Source organism: Dipodomys spectabilis, unplaced genomic scaffold, assembly GCF_019054845.1.
Source record: "Dipodomys spectabilis isolate Male_0828 unplaced genomic scaffold, ASM1905484v1 ptg000386l, whole genome shotgun sequence".
Classification (NCBI taxonomy): domain Eukaryota; kingdom Metazoa; phylum Chordata; class Mammalia; order Rodentia; family Heteromyidae; genus Dipodomys; species Dipodomys spectabilis.
In genome coordinates this window covers 336,630-353,283 of record NW_024871063.1, presented here as the reverse complement: position 1 = coordinate 353,283, position 16,654 = coordinate 336,630, and the positions used below count along the sequence as shown (strand labels likewise).

The 16,654-nt window shown below is 40.4% G+C and overlaps 2 pseudogenes; both read left to right on the top strand.

The window, feature by feature from the left end:
* Positions 1–16,654, top strand: part of LOC122096685 — a 219,660-nt pseudogene that overhangs the window by 87,688 nt on the left and 115,318 nt on the right.
* On the top strand, positions 3,845–3,944 carry LOC122096691 (annotated as a pseudogene).

The window sequence follows — 16,654 nt, the reverse complement described above, 5'->3', positions numbered from 1 at the left end:
GATTACAAAAATACAGTTGTAACGATACATGTAATTCATTGAATTGAAAGTTAGTTTGACCTCAGTGTATTAAATCATCACCTTAGAAAGGCCTTTACATAGCATAACCTTTACAAAATTTTTGAAATTAGATAACATTTTCAATTTATCAAAAAGAAATAAAATACTATAAGGACCTAGGGGAAAAAAAAAGAATCTTAAACTATTTCTATATCGAATGCTATCTGAAATGACACATTTATTAATGAACCTATATATTATGAAACAATGTAGAATTAAAAGTATTATATCTAGGAGAGAATGAAATAGATTATGGATATTATACAAACAGAATACAGATTACTTTAAAATATCCTTTTTCAGACAAGCAACAGAAATATCTTTAGTTTCTGTATTACTCATTTCAACAGATAAGTTAAAATTATTTCTGATTATAAAAATCACAAACTCTGCAGAAATCATTATACATGTATACAAACAAATCTTGAATACATTTTGACATCGAAGTTAGGCAATTCACTTGGAAGAATAGCATGGAATCCATGAATATTTAAAGTAAGATATTAATGTGGCTTTGTATTGTGAAAATATTTTGTATGGACACAAAGATGGATAGGCATTTTTGAAATTTAAGAAACTTAACCAAACCATTATGACTTAGGAGAAAAATTTTTGCAGCCTTCCACAACTTCAAAGAGGTGATACATACTTAACCTTTTGGCAATATCAAATGCAGCTTCTTCCAAGTTGTTCTTGACCTGGTTTGATATAATATTTCAATAGAAGCAGATCCAGCGTACCTTTGTTATTTCTATTCCCAGGAGCAAGATGCAAGGTTGTCAAGACTTCTTTAGTTTGGGCATTGGTATCTGCATCATGATGCAATAAGAAAGAAGCCACTCTGGTATTATTCCACATATAAGCACTATGTCTAAGTATCTAATGTAGGCTTCTGGATGAAGAGAGCTATACTCATCATCATCCCTAGTATTCACATGAGTGGCCTTTTTGGAAAGTAGTCTCTGCCCTGTAGTAAGCCGATTATTTTCAACAGCCCAATGAAGAAATTTGCTTGGACACTTCTCTATTTTTTTCTAGCAAATGATACCATTCCTCACTTTTTCATCTAGTTCCTTGTCTTCATCAGAATTGCCTAACTAGAGACTTTGAGTACCAGTGGGAATGAGGTGTACATGTATTCCCCAATAGTTCACGTTGGTTGAAGTAGTCAGAAAAATCCAGTGAATTTTCTACTTCTGTTTTTTCACCATGATTTTTTTCTCTTTTTCCATTTTTACTATTTGAAATTATTCTAACTGGAGAATAGGGAATGCATAGAGAGCAGAAGAAATAAATCCAAAAACAATCTTCACAGAAGCAAATTCTCAGAGCTATTTCATGACTTTGCAAAGGATAAAGTGGCTGAAGTTAGTATAAATTTAGAAGTATGAAAATGGGAGGGGGGACCAAGATGGCAACAGGGCAGTAGGGAAACGCCACAGCTCTCCCCAACCAAAAAGAGAGTTAGAGTTCCTAAGCTTAACCTCCCCAAGAGACCGACAAAAACAAAAAGATGAACACCCAGAGAAATACAGGAGGTGGAAAATAACAAAAAAGAAAGAGAGAAAAAGAATTTCAGAACAGAGAAGCACGAAGACTCTACCTCCAGTGCTTACTGGTGGCAAGCAGCGCAGCAGGGGCTGCTGGAGTCCCAGAGAAAAAGGAGGCTGCCTGCAAATCACCCACGCAGAAGGACTTAAGAAAAGAAGAAACAAAGAACTTCCACTCCTCTGGTCGAACCACTATTAAATAACCCCATGCTACTGATCACATGTATGGTGTATATGTGTACACCATTATATGTTACAGACCGTGATAGACAATTTGCTCCAGGAAAGCTACAATGAGTTTGTGACTTTAAATGAACATCATCATCCCAAAATACTGTGAAAATTGGCAAATTTTGTAATCACTTAATTACAAAAAAAAAAAAAAAAAACCAGAAAACTACAAGTGGAGCTATGGCTCAAGTGGTAGAGCATGAGCCTTGAGCTGAATTGTTCAGGGACAGCTGCCAGGCCTAGAGCTCAAGTCCCACGACTGACAAAAAAAGAGAGAGAGAGAGATCTTTCATGTGATGGATTCTAACATATTTATAAAATTATGTTTTTATTGCTTTGTATGTCCCTCCCCCATGGTATAACCCCTGTTTTCACTATATATGAAGTTGATGTATGTGGAGAAGGGAAAAAACAAATCGTTAAAACAGAGATACAGGAGGACCCATTTCAACAATGAGATGTACAAGTCTTTATGTCGAAAAAAGAACTTTACAACTTTGGTTGGGGGGACGGTGGGGAGGATACGAAGGGATGGGAAGGGGAAACAAAGGTAATGTGCTCATTATCTTACCCATGTAATTGTTACTCCTCTGTGCAGTATTTTCACAATAAAAAGAAGTATGAAAATGACAAAAATGTAAAAAGATATTCATATATTTCATTATATAACCCAAACCAGAAAGCAAATGTTGTTTAGATGATTTCTTAAAACATAGTCTTTCAGAAGCTGGGAAGGTGGCTCAGTGGTAGAGTGTTTGCCTTGCATGCATGAGGTCCTGGGTTTGATTCCTCAGCACCATAGAAGAAGAAAAAGACAAAAGTGGTGCTGTGGCTCAAGTGGTAGCACCATCTTTGAGCTGAAAAGCTGAGGGACAGCACTCAGGCTCCAGAGTTCAAGCCCCACAAAAACAAAAACAAAACCAAAAAACTAAACAAAACACAGCTCTCACATTTGTAGCCTCAATTCTGTAAAGACACTGCTTCAGCCTAGGACTAAGATTTTAAGTGTATACATTTATCAACACTTCTGATTCAGATTTCTACTTGAGAAAATTTTAAATCAATATTTTATTCTTAATTTTTCTCTTTGTATATTCACATGCATCAATAAAAAATGGTGTCGACATCCCAGTAACATTCTCAAAGTACCTCCTGATGATGAGTTATGAAAAGTTGTATTCCATTACAAAAAGGAAAATAATGCTACAAATAAAGAAAACCAATAATTAATTATTAATGTTTAATAAAATAAAAACCAAACACCAGTGTTTCCAGTTTTTGAAGTGTTCTACATATTAGATTTTACTATTTACTCATATTCCTGTACATTTAAAACTGGCTAAGATTATGATTTCACAAGAGTTTTGTAGGCTACGGGTAGCCTTTAAAGTTACCCACTAAGGTTACTCTTTCTTTATGGCTCATCTCATCATTTGTATATGGCTTATAACATCATTTGTTTCTCACTAACATATAAAAGAAGCCCTCAAGTTTTAACAGAAACTGTGTAGTTAAAATCTTAACTCTTCTCTCTGTTTCTTTACACAGACTTTGTAACTTCTCATAGTAAAGTTTCTATAAACTCTGAAATGTACATACTTAGTAGTATATGTCTGCTACCATAAATCTTAAATACTTTATGGAAAAGTTTTATGACCTGCCGAACAGTCTTAATTTTGGCATATATAAGCAAATTCCCAAAATTAAACATATTTAAAACAATAAAATTTTTAACAAACCTTAGGACTTGCTACAGTGCTCATTATGACAGGTGCCATGTATAGAATAATTGAATTTCTACTCTTACACATCTCTTGAACAACAAATATCTGGAATTTTTTTGTTTTTGACATATCTAACTTGACTTTATTCTTAAATGTTTGCTTACATAAGAAATATATGGTTCTAAAATTTCACGACAAGTCTTTTGAACTTATTTTTGTTGAATTTTCTAGTTTAGGAAAATCAATTCCACTTTATGTATAAAAAATGTTCCGTGCTCAGTTTGGCAAAACATACACTAAAATTGGAAAAATACAGAGAGAATTAGCATGACGCCTACGCAAGGATGACATGCAAATTCATGAAGATTTCCACATTTTTACAACAACAGATGCTGGAGGGTATGTGGACAGAAGGGAACCCTACTCCATTCTTGGTGGGAGTGAAAACTTGTTCAAGCACTTGGAAAGAAGTATGGCGGTTCCTCAAAAGATTCCACATAGAGCTCCCCTATGACCCAGCAATCCCACTTTTGGGCATTCATCCAAATGATCAAACAAGACCATACTATAACTACCAGCACAGCTATGTTTATTGCAGCATTATTTACCATAGCTAAGATAGGGAACCAAACCCGATGCCCCTCAGAAAATGAATGAATCAAGAAAATTTTGTGTGTGTGTGTGTGTGTGTGTGTGTGTGTGTATGTATTTTCCTATCTATCTTTCTATCTTTCTATCTATCTACACATACATATATATGTATATATGTTTGTATATATGTATATTTATATACATAAATATAAATATAGATTGGAATGTATATATATGTAAGATATCCCTTACTTGCAATAAATAATATAAGCAGAAAACTGGGATAAGCAGAAAAGATCAAAAGCTATATGCATATTACTAAATAAGATGATGTTAAGCTAAATGAACCCCAAGATAAGGACAGAAGTGTTTTTTTTTTATTCTTTCTTACTGTTGTTTCTAACATATTTATAATGTACAATGTGATTTTTTTTGTTTTTTATTTGGTCCTCCCGCACAGTATAAGCCCTGTTTTCACTGGATTTGATGTTGGTGCACCTACATCCTGAAAATACACTTCTCTAATTTGGGGAAGGAAAGGGAAAAATCAAAATGCTTAAATAGAGATAAAAGTTGAGCCATTGTAACAATGAGATGCACAAGACAACATGTTGGGGGGTGTGGGGGTGTGGGGATGAGAAGTGGAGGTGGAGGGGAAGGGAAGGTGGGGGGAAAAACAAAGGAGGAGGTAACAATGCTTGATAAGAAATGCACTCATGACTTTGCTCATGTAACTTTAACCCCTCTGTACAGTACTTTTACAATAAAAACCATTAGAAAATGTTCTGAGATGGAAGAGTTTATTTTATTTTACCCATATAATATTGTTAACAAAGAAATTAATGGGGGGGAGGATTGGGTGGGGGGCCGGGGGGAGGCTGGGAAGGGATGGGAAGGGGAAACAAAAGAGGAGGCTACAATACTTGATAAGAAATGTGCTCATTATCTTGCCCATGTAATTGTAACCCCTCTGTACAGTATTTTCACAATTAAAACACACACATACACACACACACACACACACACACACACACACAAACAAAAAAAAAGAAATTAATGGAAAAGACTGACCCAAAGATATTTTGAGTAAGTGTGTGATTGTGTGTGTGTGTGTGTGTGTGTGTGTGTGTGCATGCCTGCATGTTGGTGTGCTCAGAGTTTTAACTCAGGGCTTCATGGTCTCGCTAAGCCTTTTCTCTCTAGATTGGTGAGCTACTATATGAGCTACATCTCCATTCCTGGACCTTTGCTAGTTTATTTAAATTTTGGAAAAATAATCTTAGGAATTTTTTGGCCTGATTGGCTTCCAACTCTTATCCATAATTCTCAGGGTCCTGAGTAGATATGCAGAGTAAACAGGATTACACGTGTGACCAACCATCACAATGCTTTCAGAATAATTTTAAAAGTAGAAAAAAATTTACTTCACGGGGGGACTGTTTTATCATTTCCTACTTTTAAAGCATTTTGGAGTGATTATATGTGAATTTATTTCATGTTGAGATTCTTAAAAGAGAGTAAGTGATAGTATTTAAAAGTTTTAGTACTTTTTTAAAAGAATACTGGAACTGTGGGACAGAAGAAATTTGCCTCTCTTTGGACCTCAATTTATAAGCTCAGCTCTGTGCATGATAACCCAATGTCACCAACACAATCTGTGTTGAAGACAAAATGTGACAGAAAACAATTACCATGGGCAATAATTGCTATGCTATTATTTATTGGACAATATGAATATTGAATTGAGAGTGTAAGAGAACGGAGATATTTCACCTACCGTTTTTGTATTGCTGAAAGGCTTTTGGAAACTTTGACTCATTTCCTTCCTCACTGTGTGTCTTTGGGCCATGCACTTAGTGACTTTAATTACAATTTTTCTCAACTCTAAAATGGTAATAACATTAGCATCATAGCAAATGTTTTCTTAAGAACTAAGAGACATAAAACTTGTGAAATACTTAACATAAATTACTAATGAACTTTGAGTTTAGCCAGCAGTTTTTTTTAATACTAAACAGAATGTGCTATGTATTACAGAAATCAATACATGTAGTGAGCCACCAGAAGTAACGTTATCTATTGACTATGCTGTGCTTCCAAGGAAGCCAGGTGGATAACTTCTCATGCTGTAAATCAAACTGCTTATCTTATGTCTTGATAGTGCTAAACTATCAGGGTCAGAATAATGAAGGAATTGTAGACTGAGCTAAGGTCCATATGAAAATGTTCAAAATTGATAAAGCCTAAAAGTAACTAAGCAGTATATTGTGTTTTTCATTATTTAAGTTAAATTGCAAAGAAAGGGAAGACCTAGAAGAATGAATTCTCTTTTTGATAACCTATCATAGGTCCTTAGCAGGATGAACTCTTTCCTCATTCTTGTAGAGGCATCATCAGATGAGAGGAACTCTATTTTTTGGTTGTGTCTTTCAATTTATTCTTCAGTTTGAAATCTGAACTACATGAGACTGAAAGAAACCAAGGAAAATTAGACACACAGGCTTTGGAAAAAGCAATCAGAGTAAAATAAACTAAATACATATAGCCTTGTAAAATGTCGCATCTACCTCGACCAGCAAGGAAGACACGACCCGGGATTCTTCTCAAAGCAGTTTATTCAGGAACCTTGATTATTAGCTTCTTCTCTCGCCCCGCACCCGCACTCCGGTTATAAACCTCCTGGATGGCCAATTCCGAGGTGCCACGTGGCATATACCAATAGGGTCGCAAACACGGAAGCAAACTAGGAGCCAAGTCATAGCCATATAAGGAGTTGTTTTTCACAGAGAGCACTCGCCATCGGGAAGGCGGAAGGCGGAAGCCAGCGCCATCTTTGGCTTGGCCGTGCCATGCGGCCGCACCATCTTTGGTCGGCTCCCGCAGCTCTCCACAGCTCCCCCTTTTTGTTTTATTAAGCGACAGGTAAGAGTAGAGGTTGGGCCTCTGTCTAAAACATTAATGAGAGGACCTTGCACTGGTCTTCGCCTGAGGGGCGCGCTTCCCCCAGTGACGACCAGGCCCGTCCGATGCCTTTTTTGCAGAGGTGGGATCTTGGGCATCAACCCACTTGCAGCCCAACATGCTCTTCTTGGGCTCACGCCAGGAAGTGATTCCCATGTGCAGTGCATTTGCCCAAGTGCAGTGCGTTTGCCTTACACCCTGTGCTATTCCGTTAACGTGGCAAGCCACGCGTGGGGGGACTGTCCGGCCTCAATGGCAGTGAAGGCCTGGACCACCATAGCCATACTCCTGCGCTGCGAGCTCCTAATCCGGCATATGCACCACAGGCACAGCAAGATCACCAATGCCAGGATACCGATAAGGGAGCCTAATCCCGCCCACTCCTTCAAATGATCCACAGCTGTCAAAATCCAGGAGGAAACATCTTGTAACAGGGCATCATCCATCCGGGTGAAGTTTACCACGACAATGGCCGATCGTAGCTGCAACATCAATTGGTCGAATTCTCCCGTCCAGTTGCCTAAAAGATAACTTGACAGTTGTTTAGACAAATTTGCTGCCTGAGTATAGTTATAGTACTGAATAGCAGTAATACAAAGCCCTTCATATTTTTGAATACATCCCAGCTGAGCCAACTGCCACATGATATCAACCTGTTCCTGCACAAGATCAATCCTTTGGTTTAACAGCATCAGTCCTCCTTTTAATTGTGCAAAGGCCACTTGTTGTAAATCCAGAGCTCTGGCTGTAGTAGCCAAGTTATTTAGAGTCTGAGCCGTCTGCACAGTATGTGACATGGCGACAGCGGCAGCCGTCGCACCCGCAGCAGCTACAGCTATAGCAGTTACAATGGCCGCAGTGATGCCAAAATCTCTCTTATGCCTAAACAAGGTTACAGCTTGAGAAGCATCTACTGGCACAGGCACCCAACGCGGAATGCGTGTAACTATGGCTAACGGATACTGAGAACTCCAGCAGGTAGCATAATAGCAGGTTTCATTAGTGCAAGCACACACATCATCTGAGCATATAGAGATGTTGTTAATTACCAAAAACACAAAAGGGGAAATCACACACACGGGGGTAGGCTGATAGCTGATTACCGTATAATTTTTACTGAAACGACAATTGGCACCTATAGTACGGGCAGTACTAATCAAATTACAAGTCATGTTTGCTATAAAAAAGTCACCCCCTTGCAGCATAACTATAGGTTCAGCCTGCAAGCAACTTCCATTAAGACCACATAACAGCCAATTATTAAAGGGATTAATTCCAGCCCTAAATTGTACACTAGCATCAGACAAGACATTAGGGGAAAATGAAAAACGCTCAGACTCATCAGCCCAAATAACCTGTCGTGATTGGCAACCTGTCCAGGGCCAAGCCTCCCCCATACGGTCAGGCAGGCAAAAAGGGGCCCATTTAGGTTGTTTTACAGGCCACCGGTCTCTGCTTAACTTTAAACTTTCATAATATCTGCCTAAAACAGTACCAATGAATCCAGTAGCATTTGTCCAAGCCTCAGTTGATCTCGGATTTCCATACCAATATCTAACATAAGCAGCTGGGGAACAAGTCAAGGCTATGCAACTACCATTAAGGGTCACATCACTTAAGCGAAAGCATAACGTGCCCATCAAGTTAATTTTTCTAGCTTCACCAACCCCTGCCATTTCTTTATCCTCTGGGTAAAAGGGAAGGTTAAGAGTCTTATTTGTGGTGAAAAACTTAGGGAAAAGAGAGGCGTCATGTCTCACGGGCATGGGCCTCGGGAATGCAGACAGTATCCCCCACCTCGGTACCGCCTGTCCCTGTTGGATCATCAGGAGCTGTATGATCAGCAACGCAATCTTTTGTTTCTTTCGGGTTTCGTTCATCTTGGACTCGCCGCACAAGTCGTTCAGGCACCCACACTGGATCCGAACGATTCTGAGGAAAAACACAAACAGATCCTCGTGCCCATACCAGCACGGGGTCAGGCCCGTTCCAGAGCCCGGTGAGCACATCCTTCCACAAAGCCGATCCTAAGGCCGAAGGAGTGGAACTGTTATGCCTATCCGCCGCTGAGCGACCAGCGTTATCCAAATTCAAAAAATTTAGGGTGAATAGTGTCATGGCTATTCTTTGTCTTGCCGTAGCCATCAGGGGTCCAGCTCCCCCTTTTTGTTTTTGTAATATTTCCTTGATAGTGCGATGAGCTCTTTCCACAATTTCTTGCCCTTGAGGGTTATAGGGCAGTCCATGCACCAGGGAAACACCCATTTGAGTGCAAAAGGAAGCAAAGCGCTGCCCAGTATAGGCTGGACCATTATCAGTTTTTAGCTGTTTTGGCATTCCCCAGGCCGCCCACGCTTCCAAGCAGTGAGATATTACATCAGTAGCCTTTTCTCCTGACAGGGGGGTGGCAAATACAACACCCGAAAAGGTGTCAACAGAAACATGTAGATATTTTAAACAGCCAAATTCAGATACATGAGTTACATCCATCTGCCATACTTGTAAGGGTCTTAAACCACATGGATTAACTCCAAACGTAGGGGGCTGATGGTAAATAATACATTGGGGGCACTCCTTTATCACTTGATGTGCATCCGCTCTAGAAAGGGAAAAGTGACTTTGTAAAGTCCTGGCATTTACATGAAATTTGGCATGAAAATCTTTTGCTAAGTCAACAGAAGAAGCATGGAGCGCCCACTCAGCACGAGTGTACGCATCAGCCAAGGCATTACCTTTTGTCAGTGGCCCTAGGAGGCCAGTATGTGCTCGAATATGCATTGGAAAAAAGGGTTCCTTGCGTTTCCATATAAGGGATTGTAACAAGGTAAAGGAGCTAGAACAGAACTGGTAGCCTTTATTGTACCAACCGCTTCCAATATTTTTAAAGCATTTATTACATAGGCTGAATCTGATATTAAATTAAAAGGACAGGGGAAAGCTTTAAATACTTCAATTACAATCATCAACTCAATAATCTGTGGGTTACCGGGGACAAATTGATGCTGCACGCGGTCTTGGTTACCTGCAACGTATGCCCCGCATCCTGTTTTGGAGCCATCCGTAAATATGTTTATAGCCCCTCTAATAGGCTTTTGGGCAGTTACCTTTGGAAAAATCACTGGATGTTCCTTTACAAATCTTAGTAGGGGGTCTTTGGGAAAATGATTATCAATAACTCCTGGAAACGTGCATCTCAAAATGGACCAATTATCAATAGTGGCACATAAAGTCTGAACTTGGTAGGCATTGTAAGGAACAATGATGGAGTGTGGATAAACTCCAAAAAATTGTAAACTCTGTTGAATTCCTTGTAGAGCTAAACCCGCTACTGCCTCAGGGTAATATTCCAGCGCCTTTCCGGGGGGAAACATGAGAATGTAACCACATCAACGGCCCCTTTTGCCAAAGTACCCCAGTTGGTTGGGCTTCAGTAGGAAGAATGCATAAATCAAAAGGTTGGCCATCTTGTAGCCTGTTTAAACAGGCGGCACTTAAAGCCTCCTCCACCCTTTTAAGAGCAAATCGGGCACTCTCAGTCAGGTCTCGTGGGGAGTTTAAAACTATATCTCCTTTTAGCATGTCAAATAAGGGTTTTAATTCATAATTTGGAAATTTTAAATACCCCCTTATCCAATTAATATCCCCCAACAATTTTTGAAAATCATTTAAAGTCTTTAAGTTATCTTTTCTCAGGGTCAATTTTTGAGGCACAATCGAACTGGGATGTATCTTAGCTCCCAGATACTCCACCACTCTGCCTGTTTGAGTTTTTTCTGGCGCCGGATAAAGACCCTGTTTTCTTAAGGAAAGAACCAATTCTGCATAGGCCTTTTGTAATCCAGCCTCCTCCTTATGAGCTAACAAAATGTCATCCATATAATGGACCACCCTGAGTTTTGGATGCCTTTTTTTAACAGGAGCTATAGCCCTGCCGACAAACAACTGACACATAGTGGGGCTGTTGGCCATACCCTGAGGCAGCACGACCCACTCATATCTTTGGTCAGGTTCCTCATGGTTACAAGAGGGCACAGTAAAAGCAAAGCGCTCACAATCAGCCGAATGCAAGGGGATAGAAAAGAAACAATCTTTTATGTCTATTACCATAATAGGCCAATGGGCAGGAAGTGCAGAAAGCAAAGGTAACCCTCTTTGTACAGGGCCCATAATTTGCATCTGTGCGTTTATGGCACGCAAATCATGAAGTAATCGCCATTTACCTGACTTTTTCTTTATCACAAATATTGGAGTATTCCATGGTGAAACTGAGGATCTCACATGACCCAGGGCTACTTGTTCTTCTACCAGTTTATGAGCGGCTAAAAGCTTTTCGGAGGATAGAGGCCACTGAGCTACCCATACCGGTTCCTCCGTCTTCCAGGTAATGGGAATTTGATCCTCAGCGGCCCCTATGAAAAACCCAGCCCATGTCTATCAAGTTTTTGGTGGACATCAAGAGGCTCTTTACAGCCTTGCAAGTTTTTTCCCAGTCCTTGTCCTGGGCAGTAGCCCATTCGTAACATCATTTCCTTTGAGGTGGGAGAATATTCATTACTAAGGCAAAACCCCATCTCTTTTAGTAAATCTCTACCCCACAGGGAGACAGGCAATTCTAAAACATAAGGCTGGATGTTTCAGAGTGTCCTTCTCCATCCTTCCAGTTGAGGGGTCTTGCACTTAAGTCAGGAGCTTTGGCATAGCCTAGCCCTCTCAGGGTTTGTTCTGAGGCCTGTAATGGCCACCCTTTTGGCCAATCCTTTTTAGCAATAATGCTACGATCGGCCCCTGTGTCTAACAGTCCTATAATCTTTTTTCCTTCAATCTCCAGCTCAAGCATGGGTCTCTGATCTAAATCCAGAGCTAGGTACACTGACTCAATTCCGGAGGAGCCAAAACCCTTTTCACCTCTCTCAGACTGTATGGCAGGAAATTTTTCATGTAGGCTAGGTAAGAGTAACAATTGGGCAATTCTATCTCCTGGGGAAATTGCTACAATGCCTTTTGGGGCTTCTACCATAATTTTAACTATACCTGTATAATCTGGGTCAATAACTCCTGGGTGAATTTTAAGCCCTCTAAGGGCAACAGAAGACCGGCCAATTAGTAACCCCACCGTGCCCCGTTCTAAAGGACCTTGAAAATCTGACTCTATTAACTGAACACCCATTTGTGGGGTCAATACGAGTCTGGTGGTGGCACGGAGGTCCAGTCCCGCTGAGCCTGTAGTGGCTCTCCGCGGTTCTTGGGATGTCTCAGGGTGGGCCATCCTTCTTGGGGAATTTCCTCGTTTGAGCTTTCCATTGCCCCATACATTTGCGGGCCCTGGGGACGGGGGCCCCTCTGCCCGTTTTTTGGCTGTGTGATGAGGCCCAAGGGCTGGCCATTAGCATCTCTGATGGATCTACATTCATTGGCCCAATGCTTTCCTTTTTTACATCTGGGGCACAGCCCTGGCTGTTTACCTGTTGGAACTCCTCCAACTCTTTCGGGTCCTTTTCTCTCTGGGCAATCTCTCTTGAGATGACCAGCCTTGCCACACCTGAAGCATACTCCAGATGTCGCTCCAGAGTTTCTCCCCCGCCTATTTGAATACTGTAGTACTGCAGCGGCAAGGCCTGCATTAGTTAGAGGTCCTCCCAGCTCTCTGCACACTTTCATCCAGGCCTCCAACCCTCTATGTTTATGTGGGGTAATGGCGGCTTTACATTCTTTGGTGCATTGCTCATAGACTAATTGTTTTATAAGAGGCATGGCCATGTCAGGGTCCCCAAAAATTTTGCCTGCTGCTTCCACCATTCAGGCCACAAAATCTGAAAAAGGCTCAGTAGCCCCCTGCAGGATCTTGGTGAGGTTGCCACTAACTTCCCCTTTATTTGGTAGTGATTTCCACGCCCTAATGCAAACATCATTTATCTGTTGATACACTTCAGGGGGATATCCTATCTGAGCATTAGCAAAGCGATCTTGTCCTAAGAGCATATCTCTGTCCCAAGCCGGGTTTCCGTTTACTTGATTGATGGCTGCCTGTTCACTACAAAATTCCAGCATAAATGCCCTCCAATCCAAGTACTGGCCTGGACTCAAACATGCCCGTGCTAGGCTTGCCCAATCAGAGGGAGTCATGCAGTATCTCTTTATAGCCTCCACTTGAGCTATGGTAAAAGAGGCTGTAATCCCATACGTCCGAACAGATTCAGCCAGGGACTTAATTACTTTAAATTCTAGAGGCTCATGAAATTTCTGTTGATTACCGTCTTGAAAAACTGGGAAGGCGAGTTCTGCTCGGGCAGTCCGCCAAGTATCCGGGCAAAACGTATGCCCATTGGCTCCATGTTGATATGGAGGAGGACCTAAGGGGACTTGACCGGAAGTTCCTTTTACGTCATCTAAAGGGGCCTGACGAAAAGTTCTTTCCACATCCTCATTAAGCACAGGTTGGCTTAGCTTATGTTTTCCCTTTTTTATACGACTCCTTTTCATCTGTTGAATAAGTGCTCTCACTTCTTCCTCCTCTAACTCACTGGAACATTCTCTTTCCGATTTCAGCTCAGACAGATCTGGGTATAGTTGCCCCCTTTTGCCCTGTCTACTGTCTCCCTTTTCACTGATCGCCTTCTCTGACCTCTCCTCCTGTAACTGCTCCAGTGCTGACTGTCCATTTTCTATAACCTCACAGCAGCGCTGGTCCTCCAGGCAGCCTCTTATCAGTTTCCAAATGGTGCGGACTCCTGCCTTTAATGTGCCCTGTTCATAAGCAAAGTCCAAATCCCTCCCTAATTTTTCCCACGAGGCTACTGTAAGGCTCCCGGACACTATGAACCAAGGAGCTACAACATTGCATTCTTCAAGGAAACTCTGTAAAACACCCTTCTTAAACTTTAGTCCTTTTGAGCGTAGGAGCTCATTCAGGGCCAGAAAAATTGGATGAGATGTCGCGGCGCCCATCTTAGTTATAAAAATTTTATCTTCTTTTACTCCCTTTTTTATTTTTTATATTTATATTCTTACTTTCACTTTAGGCCTTTATTTTTTCCCGGGTTTCCGCTCTCTCTTTATCTACAGAGAAGAGCCCTGTATTATGCCCACTTTAATCGCGGATTCCCACTTACCTGGGAACTTACCGGTGCACCACCCTGACTGCCAAGAGTTCTGGATCCCTTGTGGAGTTAGTTCCCCGTACGGGCCACCACTTGTCGCATCTACCTCGACCAGCAAGGAAGACACGACCCGGGATTCTTCTCAAAGCAGTTTATTCAGGAACCTTGATTATTAGCTTCTTCTCTCGCCCCGCACCTGCACTCCGGTTATAAACCTCCTGGATGGCCAATTCCGAGGTGCCACGTGGCATATACCAATAGGGTCGCAAACACGGAAGCAAACTAGGAGCCAAGTCATAGCCATATAAGGAGTTGTTTTTCACAGAGAGCACTCGCCATCGGGAAGGCGGAAGGCGGAAGCCAGCGCCATCTTTGGCTTGGCCGTGCCATGCGGCCGCGCCATCTTTGGTCGGCTCCCGCAGCTCTCCACAGTAAAAGGCTTCACTAAATTGAGTTATATAGTCTCAAGCATAAGCAAAAATGATTTAAGCAATATCATGTTATTGAAAATTGAAAAATGTTAGGTGTTGCTCAATTTTTTCCTTTCTACTACCTGGAATGTATTATTGATTTTGTATAGAGAGATTAAAGATGAGATTAACAAGGAACTTGATTAAAAATCGATAAAAGTTCTGAATAGACATATTTTCCAATATGCCCTGAAAATCACCAGTGGCTTTAAAAAGTTGTGTTTAATATCACTTCTATGCTGGCTTAATGCTGTGTGAACAGAAGTCATTAGAGAAATGCAATTCAAAATTACTATGATACTACTACATAACTATTATAACTCTTATCAAAAATATTCGAAGGAACTTGGTGTGGTGGTAAAGGCTTGTAATTCCAAGCATTTGGGAAATTGGAGTAAGAGGATTTCAGCTTAAGGCCAGCCTGGGATACTGCACATAGTAAAAACATGCCCTTTAAAAAAACTTAAAAGGTAATAATGTTGGTGAGAGTGTGGAGTAAAGGAAATTTTCTACACTCTTGGTCAAAATATAGGTTAGTATTCTCGTTGTAGAAAGTAGTATGCAATTTTCTAAAGAAATGCAAAGTTGAAATATCATCTGACCCACCAATCATATGATTAATTCTCTCTGGGTAACTCGTAAATATATCTGTAGTTCACTGTTATTCACATTTTTCACAACAGGCAAGATATAAATCAAAGTTATGTGTTCAACTACAGACTAATAAAGCAACTGTGACACATGCACAAATATAATTTTCTGTTTCATCTTTAAAATAGCAAGAGATTTCTCCCATTAGCCACAACTTACAATGACCTAAAAGATGTAATCTAAATGATGTAAAATGTTGCTTTCTGATCTTTGTAAAACAACACACACACACACAAACACACACACCAACCTAAGCAACAGAGAAATTTTTCAAAAAGTAAAGCAACTGATATTGCTGGGGCATTTAGGTCACAATATAGATGATAGTGGATATACAGGATGACCAAATATAGAGTTGTAATGTATAACGTGAGGATACAGGGGACAACACTGGCCTTACATAGGAATGAAGCTAAATATGTAGGAGTTGGTCTTCCTTGTAGGGGTTGCTCTTTTAGGTGTTCTTCCTTCAGTAATGGATGAGATAAACGTAATTCTTTACATATACTTGCCTGTTTGCAGAAATAATAACAAACAATATAGCAATAATGTTTTATGCTCAACATGGAACAAAATGCCAAATTAATGTACATGAAATTATCCTTGATATAAACTAATTATTATTAATAAGGGAACCCATGGGACCTATGTTTCTTTAAGTCTGGCATCACTTGATGTGATTTTTTTCGACGATCTCCTATTTCCTTACAAATGAGGTGGTATCATTCTTTCTGATGGAAGCATAGTATTCCATGTGTATGTATGTGTGTATGTGTGTGTGTGTAACATTTTCTTGATCTATTCATCTACTGAGGAGCATCTGGATTGATTCCATATCTTAGCTGTGGTAAATAATATTGTGATAAACATAATTGTGCTGGTAGATTTAGTGTGGCCTTGTTTGTGATCACTTGGGTAATGCCCAGATATGGGATTACTGGGTAATAGGGGATCATGATTGTGTACATCAAGGATAATCTTAGTAGATGAGCAGAAGAGGTCAATTGCTATGTAGATATGACCATATAAGGTGATTCCAAGTGAAATGAACTCTAACACATGTTCTTCGTTGTTGTTGTTCTAATGTACTATGTGATTTCTTTTTAACTTTTTGTTTTTCCCCACTTATGATTTATCCCCTGCAGACACTATATTTGATTTTGATACCCTGAGTAGTGTAAATATGTTGAGCTGAACTAGGCAAGGGAAAGGGAAAAAACAAAATGGTGAGACAAAGGAAAAAGGGGGAACCTAGGTAACAGTGATACTCACAAGACAATATGTAGGAAATGATCTTGGTGTGGGCATTGGGAGGGAAG